The sequence below is a fragment of the Lycorma delicatula genome, chromosome 6 (assembly GCF_047948215.1).
Source record: "Lycorma delicatula isolate Av1 chromosome 6, ASM4794821v1, whole genome shotgun sequence".
In the NCBI taxonomy this organism is placed as follows: domain Eukaryota; kingdom Metazoa; phylum Arthropoda; class Insecta; order Hemiptera; family Fulgoridae; genus Lycorma; species Lycorma delicatula.
In genome coordinates, this window is record NC_134460.1 from 136,017,450 (window position 1) to 136,035,453 (window position 18,004).

The 18,004-nt window shown below is 28.0% G+C and overlaps 1 protein-coding gene and 1 long non-coding RNA gene across 2 annotated transcripts in view; one reads left to right on the plus strand and one right to left on the minus strand.

The window, feature by feature from the left end:
• The window catches only part of LOC142326981 (uncharacterized), a 432,491-nt gene extending 415,373 nt beyond the window's left edge, over positions 1–17,118 (minus strand). Inside the window, exon 1 of the long non-coding RNA XR_012756883.1 lies at positions 17,041–17,118. This is a non-coding gene — a long non-coding RNA (uncharacterized LOC142326981). The remainder of the gene's footprint in view (positions 1–17,040) is intronic.
• The window catches only part of Balat (Beta-alanine transporter), a 923,597-nt gene that overhangs the window by 518,489 nt on the left and 387,104 nt on the right, over positions 1–18,004 (plus strand). The window lies entirely within an intron of this gene.

Genomic DNA, 18,004 nt, shown 5'->3' on the forward strand with positions numbered 1-18,004 from the left:
TTTTGTGGTTCGAAAATCTCCAAAGCAGCTAGATCAATTTCCTTGATATTTATATAGGCTAAATTAATTTATCTGAAGTAATGAGAAATTTTGTAAAAATTGGTTGAATCGTTCTTGAGTTACGGTCAATTTAAAAGCCATAACAAACAACCTAACTTCAATTTGAGGTTGTTTTGACTGTGTAATAGTGTATTTTTCATACGTACTTATGCAGTGAGGTACAGTTGTTAGAGAGTTTAAAGCTGATACTTGTGTGTAGGATCTACACGTTAATCGAGCATGTATAGTGCGTTGTACCGTGAAAATGAGTGCGATTCTGACTGCGAAATAATGAGGGCATCGGAAACGAAAAGTTTATCTTCTGGAAATATTTAATTTATATTACTTTTATATACCTATTCTGCTGATTCAAGCCAATAAGCTATATTCTTATGCCAAACATATAATCTTAAATACATCACTTTTGAGTTATGAAATATTTTATAATTTTTTTATTTAAATAATTTCTAGTATAATAATATAATTAACAGGTATATTTTAAATAATTAATTACAGATATATTAAAATACAAAACTTTGTATTTTTAAGAATAAGCTGATATTGGAATTGTATTTTTTTTTTTAGTCTCAAATTATATTTACAATTAGTTACATCGTAGAGAAACCTATATATGATCCAATTAATATATCGAATAACATACTATATTGCCAAATTAATATACTCGTACCTGATTACAAATTAAATCTGATCATATATAAACACTTGATATGAAGTTCCCATCGAAACTCCAAATAATTAAAACCAGATCAAAACTTGTGAGGAGAGTTTGTACCCTGTAAAGTATTGACAGTAACACAGGCCAAACAGCAAGGAACTAAAATAGGAAGGATGAGATGAATATTGAGAAAGAAAATATGAAAAAACAGGAATACAGAGTAAACTAAAAAAACATAAACAGAGTAAATAAACTATATCTAAAACGCTTATAGAGCACTCAACAGGGTGCATTAACGTAAACACATCGTAAATTAGATAATATTTTTTTTGGACCACCTTTAGGTATTGCTTCAGAGGATGAGGTGAATGACAAGTAGCGTGTGAAAATGCCATGCCTGACCGGGATTCGAACCCGGGACCTCCGTATGAAAGGCCGAGACTCTACCACTCGCGCCACGGAGGCCGGCAAAAAACAGATAACCTAGCCAATATCATCATCACTTCATAATCATATCACAAATGAAGTCATCATTAATCACATGGAATCACTAAGATCTAGCACATGGAGATATTTAAGCCTCCTAATGTCTTCCCGTTGTCCAAGAGGTTAATGATTAACCGGTTAATGTGGCTGTTTAGGTGTAGTACATTCCTAAACTGAAGCGTTTTATCCCTTACGGATACACCCTAAACCCAAATATTTAAGGATCTCATTATTTTTCGTAAATCACGGCGCTTCTGTGATACACCTCGCCAAGTTCTTCTGGAGCCGTTGCGATCTCTCGATATTGCTCTTGCTTGTTCTTTCCGTAAGTTTAATACCATTAGTCCATTAGTTTTAGGATTTCTTAGTACAATAATAATTTATTTGATGATGATAATTGGAATCTCAGGCCTAGCAACCAGTTCATTTCCTAATTATTGAGGTTTAAGTGCATAATTTACCCTTACCCTTATATTGAGTTCACTGTTTATTATATTCACTGTTTATTATTTCTTCAAAAGAGTAAAAATGAAGGAGTAACAGAGTAAAAAGAAGTAACAATGAACTTAATGAACCATAATTGAGTTTTAATGAATGACAGTTTGAAAAACTAAACTGAAACAATCAATACCGATTGGTAGCTTGCTTTGATTTCTAGTAGAATCAGTCACAACAATGAACTTTAGGAAAATAAATCCTACTCTATTTTCATTAAACAAACTAAATTTTGCAGAATATTTACAATTTCCATTTAATATACCATACTTCTAAATTACAAAAGCATGTTTGTAGAATTTTGTAGATTAATAAAAGACAGTTTTTGCAAATAAATTTGTTTCATTGTGTTACAGTGAATCAGAGTTGATTGCGTAAGAAATACGTAATAAATTATCTTGAAAAAAAAATCGCTTTTCACATTTATGGCTTGAGTCATATTTCTCTGAGATATGGTGTTTAAAAGAATGTATCTTACAAGATTTAAAAAAAAAAGTTGTGTTTATTAAATAAACTATATCTTTATTCCTATTTATATTCTGTTTATTTCTGAGACACATTATTATCTGTTATTTCTGAAATACATAAATGAAAATTTTAATTTAAAATATCACTAGAAAATGACGCAAAGAAATAAACAAATATTATTTGATAATTCAATAATATTTTATTTGTTAATAAAAAATTTGTTAAAATAATAATTTAATTTATCTCGTACGATAGGTTTATATAAGTATTTAAAGGTTATATAGGTATTAAAGGTTTATAGGTTTATATAACTTTATGAATGAATTATTAACAATGTATCAATCATTAATAGCCTGACATTTTTATAGTCATACAATTAGTTAATTCTTAAATCTTGTATTAATTCTTACTGATATAAGAACGAACTTAAATGTAAATTTATAGAAATTTCCGTAAAAGCTTTTATTTAACTTTAACGAAGAATTCCTTTTCAAAGAAAATTAATTTAAGAAACATACAATTAAATATTTCGTTAAAAAAAACAGGTAATGATGAAGAGGGCTGCAAAATGTTAGAATAAAGCTAATAATTGAAATTCTTGAAATAAAGCCTGATTACAAAAGTAATGATTTCTATTTAATTATATTCATTAACTATATTTAATTTTATCTAATAATGATTAAGATAAAAAAATAACTTTTTATTTAATTAACATATTTAAGGCTTAACGGATAAATGTTTATTCAGATTATAAAATTATTATACAGAATGTATAACGAAGTTCTCCCGGGACTTTTATTACTTATTCTACTCGTGAAAATAATGGAAAATGTTCAGATAAACAATGTCCTATAATGCTTCGTTTGCGAATTACGGCTACTGAAAAATTTCGCTCGGATTTCAACTACCCCGGTGAAATGAGGTCGTACCGAAATTTTTAGGACGTTAAGGAGTAAAATTAGTGATTTCTTGTAGTTTTTGACTTGAAAAACTAAAAAAATATGCTCCAGAATCGTATGTGCAGTAGTTTTTGAAAATATGGGGTGAAAACCAATAAATTGGGGTAAAAATCCCTTTTTTATGTTTGACGTATAACTTGGTTAAATGGGTAATAAACAGATAAAACTTTTAGACAAAACTTGTAGAGAATTTAATTTTAAACAAAGATTGTATAAGATAAGCTAAAAAAAAAAAACATTGGAAAGTTAGTGAAATTCGACTTTTATTTAGAAACAGTACACTAAAACTGGAAGTTAAGGATAAGGATAAAACTTTGTATGTTTAAGCGTCCTCCAAACCATCGAATGCGAAACTTCGATTAGCAGCTCTAGTATTATCATTACGCATACCCAAAATGAATACCATATCAGCGTATTCCTCTGTTGTAAATAAATACGGCTTATTTCAATGGCAAACCGATCACGTTCAAACTAAAATTCACAGAAAAGCTTCGCTAACGATAGCACAGTTCACAGTACCCGACATATTTAAAGTTCTTTATAGAATGATTTAAACGATTATACAGTATTGCCATTGTTGGTCAGCTGTTGGTATTTTATTGTCAACATTGAAATAATATATTTATTTCTGTCATTAATAAAAACAATCGTCGTTTTTATTTATTTTTATTTTATAATTGTTGTGTAATTTCCGGTTTTTTTGTAAATTTTTAAACATCACTTTTTAACAGTAAAATTTTGTTATAAGTTTTCATACTAAAAAAAAATATTTCGTTTTTGTTTAAATTTAATAACTACATTTCTGACAAATGTAGTTTTATGTACTGTTTCTAAATAAAATTTTCTTATTTCTTTAAGCTTATCTTATTATCTCATTATGTTTAAAATTAAATTCTCTAAAAGTTTTGTTTAAAACTGTTATGTGTTTATTACCCATTTAACAAGGTTATTTTACGTCAAACAAAAAAAAAAAACAAGTTTTTTACCCCATTTTTTTGATTTTTACCCCATATCTTTCAAAACCAATTGCAGATATGGTTATGGGACGTATTTTATTCGGGTTTTCAGATCAAAAAACATAATAAAAGATTAATTAATCTAAAAATTTCGGTACGACCTCATTTCACAGAAGTAACTGAAATACGAGTAAAATCTTTCACTTGCCGTAATTCTCAAACGAACCATTTTATGACATTGTTTATCTGAACTTTTTCCATTGTTTTTAAGAGTAGAATAGGTTATGAAAATTCCGGAAAAACTTCGTGATACACTCTGGATATTTTAAAAATCATAATATATTTTAGAGAATTTTTTTTGAGGTAGGCGTGCAATTTGGATTTTTTTTTTTGAGAATATTATTATTTTTTAACTGTTAACAAATATGCCTAAGAAAAATAAGACCTTAAATAGGTGAAATCTCGAGATACTGAGGGGGATCTTGCTCTACAGCCTAACCCCCTTGATCTTTAAAGTTGAAAATTTAATGGTATCAATGCCCTATATATAGAAGTAATCTGCCCAAGTTTGGTCAAAATTGATTTAGCAATTCTGGAGATATAATATATTTTGGTGAGACACCAAACACATACACGCGTACATACGAACATCCGGGAAATTTCCATCCAGTTTTTTGGGTTCCTTAGATAGTAAAACGTCAAGAGCCGGTGAAAACCGCATATGCCCAAATTTGACCGATTACAATACTTTCCCTTCTATTGCTATAGCTCTGCTACAGAGCTAGACTGAAAGAGATTCTCTTTCCTGTTGCTTGAAGGGTAACCTCCTAAGAACGCTTCAGAATTTTGCATTTTAATGAAAGAATTTGCCAACATTTTTCTTGGCGAATGGGCGAAAAATGTTGACGATTTCGAATGAGTAAGCCCATTTATTTTTTCGTGTAAAGGACGTCATTGTTATAATAAAAAGTTAGTTTATAATTAAAATTTTTCTTTCTTAGGCACCTTTCCCTAAATGGATATTGGTGGCCATCCTGGCCCATATATAGGCGGCCAAGAGTCCATTTATGGACCATCTCTTGTGGCAGGTCTAACTGAAGAGTTGATGACAAACCGGATCTGAAGAATAAGCGCCGATAGTACACAAATTCGAATGATTCTATATGTTTTTTAGTAATTTTTAACTACGATGAATGTTTTTGAATTATTCCAGACTCTAAGCAATGAAAATATAAAAGCACTGGAATGTAATTTTGCTTTTATAATTCAGGAACAGGTTATTCAGTATATTTTTCTAACGGTTAACGCTCAATTTGGTTTTTCTTTACTAAACTTTATTTCCTTTGCATTATCCAAGCGCACATTTAAGCAATATCAAAGATAATAAATATTTTTCCTATAATATTAAACTAATAATAATAAAGACATCAAAATTCCCATTTGAACGGAAGAAATTATACCTTTATACCCAATATCAAGTAAGGGATATTTTATAGATTCAAACGTAAAAGCATCAAATGATTATAGATTTTGCATTAATAGGGATTTGGCTGAATGGTTTTTAGTTCAGTTAAATAGCTCCGCACACTATTAATCTATTGCCAAATTTTCTTTCGACAAGAGATAACAGATCAAAATTTTAAAAATTACATAAGTTAAAAATGTGTAACTATAAATGATTACAGATGATAAATTTATAGTACTTTTAAAAAAATCATAAACTATAAAAGCTACTTGCTGATTTGCTTCGTATCTGTGATATAGGTAAAAGAGTGTGAACGGAAAGTTAAGAAGAAGAAAATGAGGTAAGGTAGCATAAACTTTTACCAGATGTTAGGTATAATTCCTATTTTTTCTTATTTATATTCAATGAAAAAATGGGACAAATAATTACGTTACTCCCGGAGGAAAAAACGTTTATCGTTACGAATGTATACTTTTTATCAAACATTAAAATATAATAATAATAAGCGGCAAAGCTCGCCTTTTTGGGAAAGGTAGTGGATGCTCTGTTCCAGATTTTTCTTAAGACTCATTCATTTTTTCTAAAAGTATAATCGAACAGAAAATTGTTTGTCATTGCAATAGAGGAAATTGAATCATAAACAAACATTTTTTAATAATCTAATAGCCTAGAGTTAAAATTGAATTATAACTGGTAAATTTCGTTTAAACTGATTCAATTATCTTTTAGTTAAGTTAAAAGCAAAAGAAATAGCCTGGTAAGAGTCCCTAAAAAAAAATTGAAATTTTATTCATTAGTGATAATGTATATGAATTTAAAGTACACACGACGTTGTATTTTTTATTATATAAATTAATTCCTATAAATGAATAGTGTTCTGAAGTATAGTGTTAAGATTTTATTTATTTATTTTTTTGTTATATGAATTAAGAGCATTTGAAAATATCTGATAACGAATTTATTTTTGATTTAACATTATTATTAATATGTTATATAAATTTAAAAGACCACCATGGAACTTAACTCTCAAATAATATACTGGTTTACTGTTCCAAAGCATAAATAATTCACTTGTATAAAGAAGTAGTGTACTTTAAAGAGGAAATGTATAAATGAAATACTACTTAGAATGAAAGATGTGAAATTGAAATACGCTATATATCCTTTATTCTAGTACCCTATTTTTAAATGTACGCTACTTAGACTTATAAGTTAAATGCAAAAGTTTAAATCGGCTTTCCTGTAAATATCAAACACCAGATTTTTTTTCTCTAAACCGACTTTACTGTACTGTATCTAGGTTGCTTGTCTTTAATTCATCACTTTTTAAATGTTTTGCTTAACTATTGTTTCTATACTCAAAGCAGAGTATATAAAAATAATCACGCAAAACTTAGCACAAAATTTGACTATTAAAAAACCTTCTCTAGAAAATGATGAAAACACAATGCTTAAAATAACTATACCTTTATTTTAGTTTCTTAAAAGAAATTTAAAAGTTATTCCGATCAAAAAGATTTTTTTCCTAATGGGTTTAATGACCTTATAATCATAATGATGTTTCAACTCGATTTTACCTTTTCTAGATAACTACTATTATTATAGCTATGATTATAATATACTCATACAACCTCGCAGGACGTTTCACTTTCATGGGTTTTTTCTTTTCACAAGTTTTTCTTAATTTATTTACAATAGTAGAAGGTACTAGAAATAGAAATTCATAGTTAGAAAATTAAAAAAAAAAAAAATTGAAAGAGGAAAATGAAACAATAGAATAAATATGGAGCATAATAACAGAGATAAATTATAATAATCTTTTTACTTCTATAAATTGATAGAATCCAGACTTGGGCGCTAGCAAAAGAGGGTCAGTTTCCGTAACTCATTCCTTTGTATTTACCTCGTAGTTTGTTTTCATTCTGATTTTTAACATTATAATTTAATACTGCTTAAATAAGAAAAAAATATTAATTTAGTATAAATTATTCAGCATATATAATTAAATTTAGAAGTCAAAACAGTATTTTTTTATTTGTAAGCATTGAAAAAAAACACTCAGAAAAATTTTATATTACAATTTTATTTTAATAAAGATTATAAAGAAACGATTGAATCGGAGACTTGCAAAACGAACAGACATCACTTTATTTAATTAGCAATTAAAATTTTTCAATAAGAGTCTTCTTTCATTTAAAAATCATTTTTTTTAATTTAGTTAAACAACATCTAACTTATAAGAATAACGATAAATATGACTATTTTTCGCTTTATTTTTCCTTTCAAGAAAATAACTCACATGATGTGATTCAGAAAGGACTTCATAATTTTAAAACACATAAAAATTATTGAGATTACTTATATTGATATGAACTTATAGATTCGATTGAGATTTCATTTCATAGAAAACCACATCAAGTTTGTCACCTAACATTCACTTTAGTTCGAAATGGCCGCCATTAATGCGACATACATCCCACGTAAAGTCGGTTTCATTCCAGACTGTAACTAGCAAGTTGAGCGTTACCTATGCAGCTGCGATGTTAATTCGAAGTCTTAGCTCAACAAGATCAGCAGGTGAAGATGGTACATACACTCTATTTTTAATGAAACCCCATAAAAAAAAATTTAGCAAGTCAAATATGGGGAACAAGGTGGCCATATAATTGGATCTTCACGACCAATCTATCGACCTGGGAATCGAGTATCCAGAAAATCTCGGACTTTTAGGCGGTAGTGAATGAAGTGATGCCCCGTCTTGCTGATAGTAATGGTCTATATCTTGGTTACCATTCTCTAACTGAGAATTTAGAAAATTTTGAAGCATGTCCAGATAGATGATATTTACGGTTCCCTCCTGGAAGAAGAACGGGCCGTAAAATCTTTGTTTGCTCACGGCACAAAAAACATTGACCTAAGGCTATCACGAATGTGCTGCATAAATTCATGAGGGTTTTTATTACTCCATATTCGGCAGTTATGGTGTTCACCTTGCCACTATTGTGAAACGTTGACTTATCACTAAAAAATTACATTGTCTAAAAATTTGTCGTTATATGCGTTTTATCTATCATTTCTACACAAAAATGCAGCCGAACAACTTTGTCGTCATCTGTAATGCGTTGAAGAACAGTTAGTTTTTACGTCCTAATGTACAATCGTTTACGTAGTACGCGCCAAACAGTCGTTTGTGGAATTTCAGTCTCACGTGCCGCACGTGGAATGTGATTTTTCGGACTAGGTGCAAAGTTTTTCTGAGTTTTTCCGTAGCAGCTTCAGGGACGCGTGGACGTTCTGGTGATTTTTTTATTTATTTAATAGAACTATCTATTTCAACGAAGGTTTGGTGCCAAGAATAAATTATATGTCTACTAGGCATACTCCCTAGCTTACTCCCTATGAAAATTACTGCGTTGTAGTTGCTGACTACAAATTATTAAACTACAACACACCGAGCACGTTCCGTACCAGTAAATGTATCCATTTTTAACATCACTTGTAACAGTGCTGGTGGCCGAATTTGGTACTACTAAACTACGTCGGACGAAACTTGATGTGTTTTGTTTTGAAATGAGACCTCAACCGAATCTGTAAGTTATCTCAATGAATTTTTGTGTGCTTGTAAAGTTAAGTCGTTTTTGAATCAACCATATATAAGTGATTGAAAAATAATCCACCGTATTTCCCATGATTTAATGAGAAATAATCATGATAAATTTTCTTTGAGATTTTTTGTTTTGGAATTTAGGGGTAAGAAATAAAACATCTATTTTAATTAACTGTATAAAATTTACTAATTGTGTTTTTAGTGTTGGCATAACAACAGCCTATTCGAATATGTACTCATCAAATTAAAATAAAATATCTTTAATTTAATATAAAATAACATTTTGAGTAAATGAATAAATAAAGAATAGACTCAAGATTATTATTTAAATTTGTAATTATAAACTTTAAATAATTACCTAGGGAGAAATATTTTTTAGGATATATATATATATATATATATATATATATATTTATATATATATATATATATATATATGATGATAGCAAAACCTAACTGTATAAAAAAGTTTATTATTTACAATTGTGGATTACATAAAAAGAAGATAAAAGTATTTTTTACTAAAAAGAGAATAGCAAATAATGGTCGTATTTTGTAAATCAGACATGATTTTTTGAGTCTCTGACTTTGTTGAATAAACATACGCTAAAATAAATACACTCACGCTTATGCCTACATAAACCCATCTAGAAATAAAATTTCCTTTGCAGAGGAATGCATATATATATATATATATAAAATAGGGAACGAAACTGAATCGACATATTGTATACTTTTTTATAAATTAAATAATTACAATTAAAAGTGTGATAATGAAATATATATAAGTTATTAAAAATATCATTAATTTTCCGACAAAAAAGAGATAACTCATGACAGAACACTCTGCATTAAAGAATGATTTTCAGTTAACAATTTGTACTTCTTTAATTGCTACCACCAATCAAAATGAGATTATCTCCCAGCCTTCAAAATGTATGTTCTTAACACAACCCTTCAGTAAGTAACAGAATTTACGTTTTAACCAATTGAAGGTACATTATGAATTTTATTATCATTTTTTTTTTGAACGATATCTACACCTTTTGCTGTGCTATGAATACAGACAAAATATCTAGTTTAAAATTTAGCTAACATATACGGGTGCATTGCTTCGTCGCCACTATTCTTATAGTCTACTAGTGTTAATAATCAAAACTGATTTCTCTGATAATAATGGTTCTATCTACATTACATAGCCAGTATAAAATACATAGTACAAAGTACATTACATAGCCAGGTTAACAAAATGAAGGAATCGTTGACTGTCTGAAAATTATATCACTTGCATTTCAACCGGCTTAGAATTTCCAAGTACACGAGTATATTTGGTCCAGTAAAAAGGGGGATTGGAAAACACTTCACTCTTTTAAGTAATCTTGATAAATGCTTGTTACTTTTGAGAATGGTTATACGATTTTTTTAAGTATTGATCTGTTAGATTATTTTATCTCACTTACTCACACACACGCGCGCGCATACATATATATGTATAAAACAACCCTAGCTTTGAAGTGAGAGTTTATTACAAGCAGATATATTAGTTCATTCATCACATCAAGATACTCTTTAATTATAATCAAATGAATAATATAAGGGAATATGGGAATAGAATTTAATTAGCATTTTCTACACAATAGGGAACTAGCCTCTTCGTTACATTAGAGAATAGATTAGGGGAAAAAATTAAAATTTGTTAATAAAATCAGGAGAACAATTATAATTATTTTAAAAAAATTCTGTATCAGAGAAAATTATTTTGTAAGATTCGGAAACCTATAATTTCCTCATTGATTGATCTGTTCCAAAATATTTCCATTAAATTTTATATAAACATTTTTAACAAAAATCAAATTGAATTTTTGAAATATAGTTATTTTTTTTTTTATTTTTTAAATAAATAATTTCAAAAATTCGTTTAAGCACACTTGGCTGTGAGAACCTTTGTATACGCAGCGTGTACACATCTGCATGAATATAAGTAACTCAAGTAGTCAAATAAATCATAATATTAGTTTTGTGTATTTATATAACAAACCGTTTTAACTTGAGAGAAATAATGGAACTAAAGATAAAATGTACAACCGTTTTCATAACAATTAACAACAAATGTTTCACAACAAACATTACAATAGTTCAAATAACTGAAAAGTTAACCTAAGATGTAACAACACAGATTCTGTTGGTTAACTACGGTAAATAACCTGATATTGCTAGGTAATTAATTATTGGAAAACGTGCGGCTGACATTTAACACTGGTTTCTTTAGTAGAGAAGTTTAGTTTACTTGCCTACCAATTAATTAATTTCAATGAATTATATATATATATATATATATATATATATATATATATATACATATCTTCCGATATTAAAATAATAATTAATTATAAAATTATTTATTTATAGTATAAAATAGATCCAAAAAAGTAAATATTAAATAATATTAATCACTTAATTTATACATGCAGTAGTTTTTGAAAAAAATAAATTTAAATTTTAAAAAGAATTATAAAATTTGTCTTCTATAAGATTTTTTTTTTTAATGCTTTTATTTATAGTCGCATCAACAATTATGGCCATTAGCGAGTACAGTAACACTGTCATGTAGTATTATATAAAACAACAAAAATCATACAGGACAAAAATAAACAATAAAGAAATTGGAACAATACATAACAAACATAGACAAGTGACAACAATAAATACAAAATAAAATACATAAATCAGACAAAAATCATTAAATCTAAAAATTTATTTCACTCGTTAATAATTTTATAAATCTGTTACAAAAGACTTTATAAAAACGAACAAGTTTATAGTTTTTTCATTTACAAAGTTCTTATGACTTTATTATTATTATTATTATTTTTTTTTTTTTTTTGAGAAAGAACGAAAAAACTCATGAAATCTTCTTTTGCATTCATAATTCCGTTTTACATACGTTCCTAAAGTACTGGTTTTAACTACATAGAAAGATTTTCAAACAAGCAATTTGTGTAATCTTTTTTGTTCTATTGATGTTACTGCTACTAAAGGAAAAATGTCTAATATTTTTGATTAAGTTCACGTAATAAAAAATTTAGAAATGATATTGGAAAAAATTAAGTAAATTCTTTTTAATTAAAAGGAAAATCAGCTATAAAATAAGAAAGGATAAAAGAAAACAATCGAATAAAATAAAGTTTTACAAAATATACAACGAAAGCTTTTAGGACCAGAATGTAAAAGTAATTAAAATATCTTAAGATCAAATGAAGAAATTTACCAGAAATTTGAAAAAAATAATGGATTATAGGAAAATAAGGTAACGTTTTTACGCTCGCTTGAAAAAAATGAAGAACAATAGATTAACAAAAGAATTTTTAATTATCTTTCCAAATGAAAAAAAATAAATAAAAAATAAAAATCGCCAGTTTCAAGAAATTAAAAAAGATCTAAAAGTATTAAATATTAAAGAAAAAAATTCTGGATAAAAAAATTACTTTTAGAAGTAATATAAAAAATTTCAAGATTTTTCAGAAAAAAATCAAGACGAAATTGAAGAAGAAAAATTTTCCAAAGAGAGAGAGATGAAGTCAATCAAAGAATGAAAAAGTACTAGCAGAAAGTGAAACAATTTTTTCTTTTAACATCAATGGATGTAAAAATATCTCTATAGGATGCAAAATTGTGTAAAAATGATATAAGATAATAGATGATAAGTATCTTGTTTTAATAGAATTTTGAAAGTTGTATGAACCAATTAATTTAAAAGTATTTTTAAGAAAGCAAGAATAAAAAATATCTTTAGCTTACAAAAAGACTTGATTTATTGTAAAAATAGACTGAAAAAATTTTAAACTACGTTCAAAAAGTAATGCAACCTTATGGAAGAATGTTTCCTTCTTTTGCTACAATTTTAATTGAGGAAAAATGGATTACACACTGCAGCAGTGAATATTCACTGTTTCCCAATACATTAGATGTGCTAGTTACGCCTAAACCCAGAATGCCTCACAAAAAAACTACGGTGTGAATGCACCAAACAAGTCCTCTATCAAGTGGATGTATGACAAGTTGCAAGAGACAGGGAATGTGGCAGATGCAGCCAAAAGTGGTCAACCGAAAGTACTAATACCAAAAACGTTGATCGACGTGCAAGCTGCATATTCTGTTCGTCCCAAGAAGTCTGTGCGACGCCTATCTAGTTAGACTGGTTTCTCCGTTGGTATTGTTCAAGTGTTTAAAGACGTATCCGGACAGAATTTGTGTTGTTCACGAGTTGTTACCTGCAGACACTGGAAACTTTGTAGCTTTATGTTAGTGGCTTTTTTCGTCTTTAACGCCAGATGGAGACGAATTCGATGATTGGTTTTGACCTGACGAGATAGTTCCAACTTGATGGATACATGAATGGAAAGAATTCACGCATTTAGTGTACGGAAAATCCACATCAGCTGCACGGACAAAAAGTGAGAGTTTGGTGTGCGATATCACGTAGGTGAATTTTCATGACATTCTTTCATGTCATAGTGAACATTGGAGCACTACATACAGATGGTCAAGAATTTGTAAATACCATACCTACAAACCACGTGGTTTCATCAGGACAATACTACAGCCCATACAGCCAACAACACTATGACTTTCTTGGATCAGTTTTGTCATGAACACGTGACTTCAAAGGGGTTGCGGCTGCCACGGTCTCCTGATTTATCCCATTCTGACTTTTTCTTGCGGGGATACCATAAGAATGCTGCTTATAAATCTCATCCTCACACCATTTCCGAATTGCACAGCAAAATTTAACGATGTGTCACTGAAATTCCTTAAAAATGTTTCATGTGTTTAAGAGCATGCAACGTCGTATTCAATTACGTGAATCGCATAATGGAGGCCGTTTTCAATAACTATTGTAATTTTTTATTCAAACTTATTGCAACTTATTTTCCCATAAGGTTGCTTCACGCTGTACCACAACGTCACGCGTCACACAACCTTTTGAACACGCTGTAGTGATGAAAGAAATTAGCATGTACTGCAAGTTTAGAATATATAGTTTTAAGGATAATTCTATAACAGAAAAAGTAATTAAGTCTTCCATTTATCTAATATTGATGATTATAAACCTAATAAAATAAATGAAACTTAAAAGAAATTACAAGTAATGCAAGTAAATATTATTGTGTTGAGCAGTAAACAACTTGATCTCAACTTGTTTTAATAACCAAAAAATATGAATTAATAGAAAGAACAAGTTTATCTTTATACAAACATCTTTTAATCATTAAAACTGAGGATTTATTTATGAATTTATAATCTCCGATTAAAAAGGAATTTATCTATTGTCCAAACAAAGACAGCAATAAGAAAGAAGTACAGAAGTCAAGTAACAAATCAATATTTCATAAAATTATGTTAAGATATTAATGTACAATCGTCGGCACTATATTTTGAATACATTAAAAGTGAATGAAAAATCCTTGAAAAAATATAAAAAATATTCAAATAAAATAATCCGTAACAAATAAATATATAATGGTTTGTTTAGAAAATGTTATACGATCTATAACGGATTGAGTACGTGGAAGCTGGCATGTGATGGCGTAGTAATGTATTAAACAGTTTACTAATCTGCTTTAACAACATCCTATTGAAAGCTCTGCGCGAAAGCTTAGTCTATATGCGTAGATATGTGCCAGAAACATAAGCAATCTTTTTTTATTAAAGTATAGATTATTTCGGAAAAACAGATTAACCATTATTTTACGTATACTTGCTTCTAACGTTTCTTGGAACACATACAATACAATAGTAAATACTCTTAATGTATTATGTTAATACACAAACATTCTTTTTGTTCCTCGTAAAATAAAAAAATAATTTATTACATTTATTGTTTTTTTTTCAAAACACAGATTATTTATTAAATTTTAACGATGATACCTACTGAATTAAGTGTTTCCAAATAGATTCTGCAATGATAAACATGAAACCTCTGTAAATCTTGATATTAAGAGTATTTAGAGACTAAGAGGACCTAAGATAAAAGGAAAACTTGTATTAAAAGTAGCAGTGGAGGAATCTAATAAATGAAAGAAAAAGAGGGTGCCGTAGAATAAATAAAATAATTGGCATTTATTAAACGATGAAAAAGACAGTTTAATTATTATATTTAAGTTACAAGTAAAAAGCAGAACAGAGACCCTCATTATGAAGGAGATCCTAATTTTTATTCATAACGATTTTCAAGTTGTGAATCTTCAAAATAATATTTGAAAAATGTGAATTTTTGTCCACGGTTCAGTAATTCAGATATATATTTCTTGTGAGTTTTATTACAGAAAATAAAATGATTTTAGGGTCAAAAGTTATCAATTAATAAAAGATAGAGATAAGAGTAACTTAATTTATTCGTGATATATTCCAACAATTCTGTCACCAAAACTACTACGAATTATTTAAGAAATAGCAACACCAAGGAAAAGTAATTTTCTTTGTTTCTTTGTAACGTAAAAATAATGGTTAACATCATGAGATAATAATCAAGTTAGAAAAAAATTTCAATTCATTAAATATTTAAAATGCCCAACATGCAAGATTATTTTAAATATATAACGACTTAATAAAATTTAAAATACGCGGAAACTGTTTACTCTACCAAGCGGAATAAATATATTAACTAAACGAAAATCCGTCGATATATAATGAAAATGAATTTTGTATCTCGCTAGAGGGAACCAAAAACTTGGGTTCTAAACTGAAATATTTGTCCAATAACCTTTCAACTTAAACATCGTTTTAATGTTGGAAACTATTTTAGAATTTCATTAAAATTTGGATATTAAAAGCTAGATTATCACTGTATTAGTTGTATCGTTATAAATATGAATTATATTTTACATCACGTATGTGAGATCAGTGAATTAAATGGTCCGCAATATTTAACTTAGCTGACCCACAATTTTAATTTAGAATTTGAAAATGTATAATTGAAAACGTAACTAAATATACTGATAGAAACTAATGATTTAGTATACGTGTAATTAAAATAAACAGTCCTTAAAATAAACATACGAATAATCTGCGATTTATACCATAAAATACCTGAAAATATGAATGGATGAAAATGTAATAATAAATTTCATGATTTCGCTGTTATTACCTTTAGTTCTAATAACATATACAACAATTTACAGTAACCGTAAGAGATTAGTAAAATTTATCATTTATAAAACAAAAAAAGGAATTTTTTTAATGTATCCCCGTACATACATGCCCGTATGGACATAAAAGCCCATTAGGGAAAACATGAAAAAATCATTCAGTAGTATAATAATAAAATATTTGGTTCCTAAGTTATAAACCTAATTGTAAAGGCACAACTACTTTTCTTTCTTATGATTATTAAAAAAAAAGGTATTTTTCAATGGATAAAAATATGTTCTATTTAAAAATTACTTTAGACGTTTGTAAATGTTTTTTTATCATTAAAAATACCAATATATATTTTAAACTTTATATTAATTTTGGCTCGATTTAAGGTAGCTTTTATTTACGTATTGTGTGACATACTTAATCCCTTTCTTCCTTTATGAATCTCTAAATTATTTTTTAAATCTTTCCGACTGAAACTGAATAAATGAATAAATAATGAACAACCTGTCGTTATTTATTTTAGGTTTATAAAAATTGCAGATATTGCCTACAGATTTCATATCTCCTCATTCCTACCATACGTCTAACGGATTCATAATCACCAGAAAGTTAATATTCACCTTCCATTCGTATTTATTCAAATTTAACAAAGTTAATTAATATCATGTTTAAAAATAATATTAATAACCTACAATTATCTCTGCCATTTGTCAAAAATACTCTAGACTGAATTTAATAAAACTGTTTACCTTTAGATTATGCCATCACATCTCGACCTAATTATCTTCTCCGAATTTAAAGTATCCATAGGCCAATTTCGTTTTCTGTAACAGAAAAAAAATATTCAAGGTAAAACTTAACACTATTAATTATACAATATATTATAGAGGCTTACATATTTGATTACCTGTTAGTATTTAATCTGTAATTATTTTTCTATTCAACATTTAATTCGAATATTTTACGGTATAGTAAGATATTAATTCAAAAATGAAACCTATTCTTGAAACAATCTGAATAACAGTAGAAGTAGTAAAGTGCTATTTACTGCTCTGTTTTGTTGATTTACGCAATCGTTTTTGCCTAAATTTATTTAATAACTTTAAGCTTTATCTATGATACATTTTGTTTACTACAAATAAATTCTCAAACAGAACATGAATATAAAGACAAATTCTTTGAAAAAGAGTAGAAAATTAAAAAAAGAGAGCAATTTTCAGAGAGCAATATCCAAGTGTAATTCCATTTTTGGGAACGAAAAATAAAAATGAAACATCTTTCACTGTATTCTTCTTATCAAAGTAATGAAAAAAATAATCCGTAAAACATACGTCTGGAGACACTGTATTCGGCTACCGAAAGATTTTGCCCGTATTTCTGCTCAAAAGGCCAAATAATGCTATACAGAAATTCTACGGACTCCACGTTTTTGAACAAAGTTGGTTGTTTTATAAGGAAATTTACATGAAAATATGAAAAAAAATTCCAAAATTGAATCTTCACTATTTTTCGAGAAAATTGTTGTAAAATCTAAAAAATTGGAGTTGAAGTGGTGGCATAGGCATATGGAGTTGAAATGGGTGGCGTTTTAGGTGGATAAATTTAATTCTTTTAAATTATCAACAAAAAAATGAAACTTAAATATAAACTTTATAAAGAATTCAATTTTTAGAAAATTTTAACAAATAAAGTCATAAAAATTAATTTTATTGA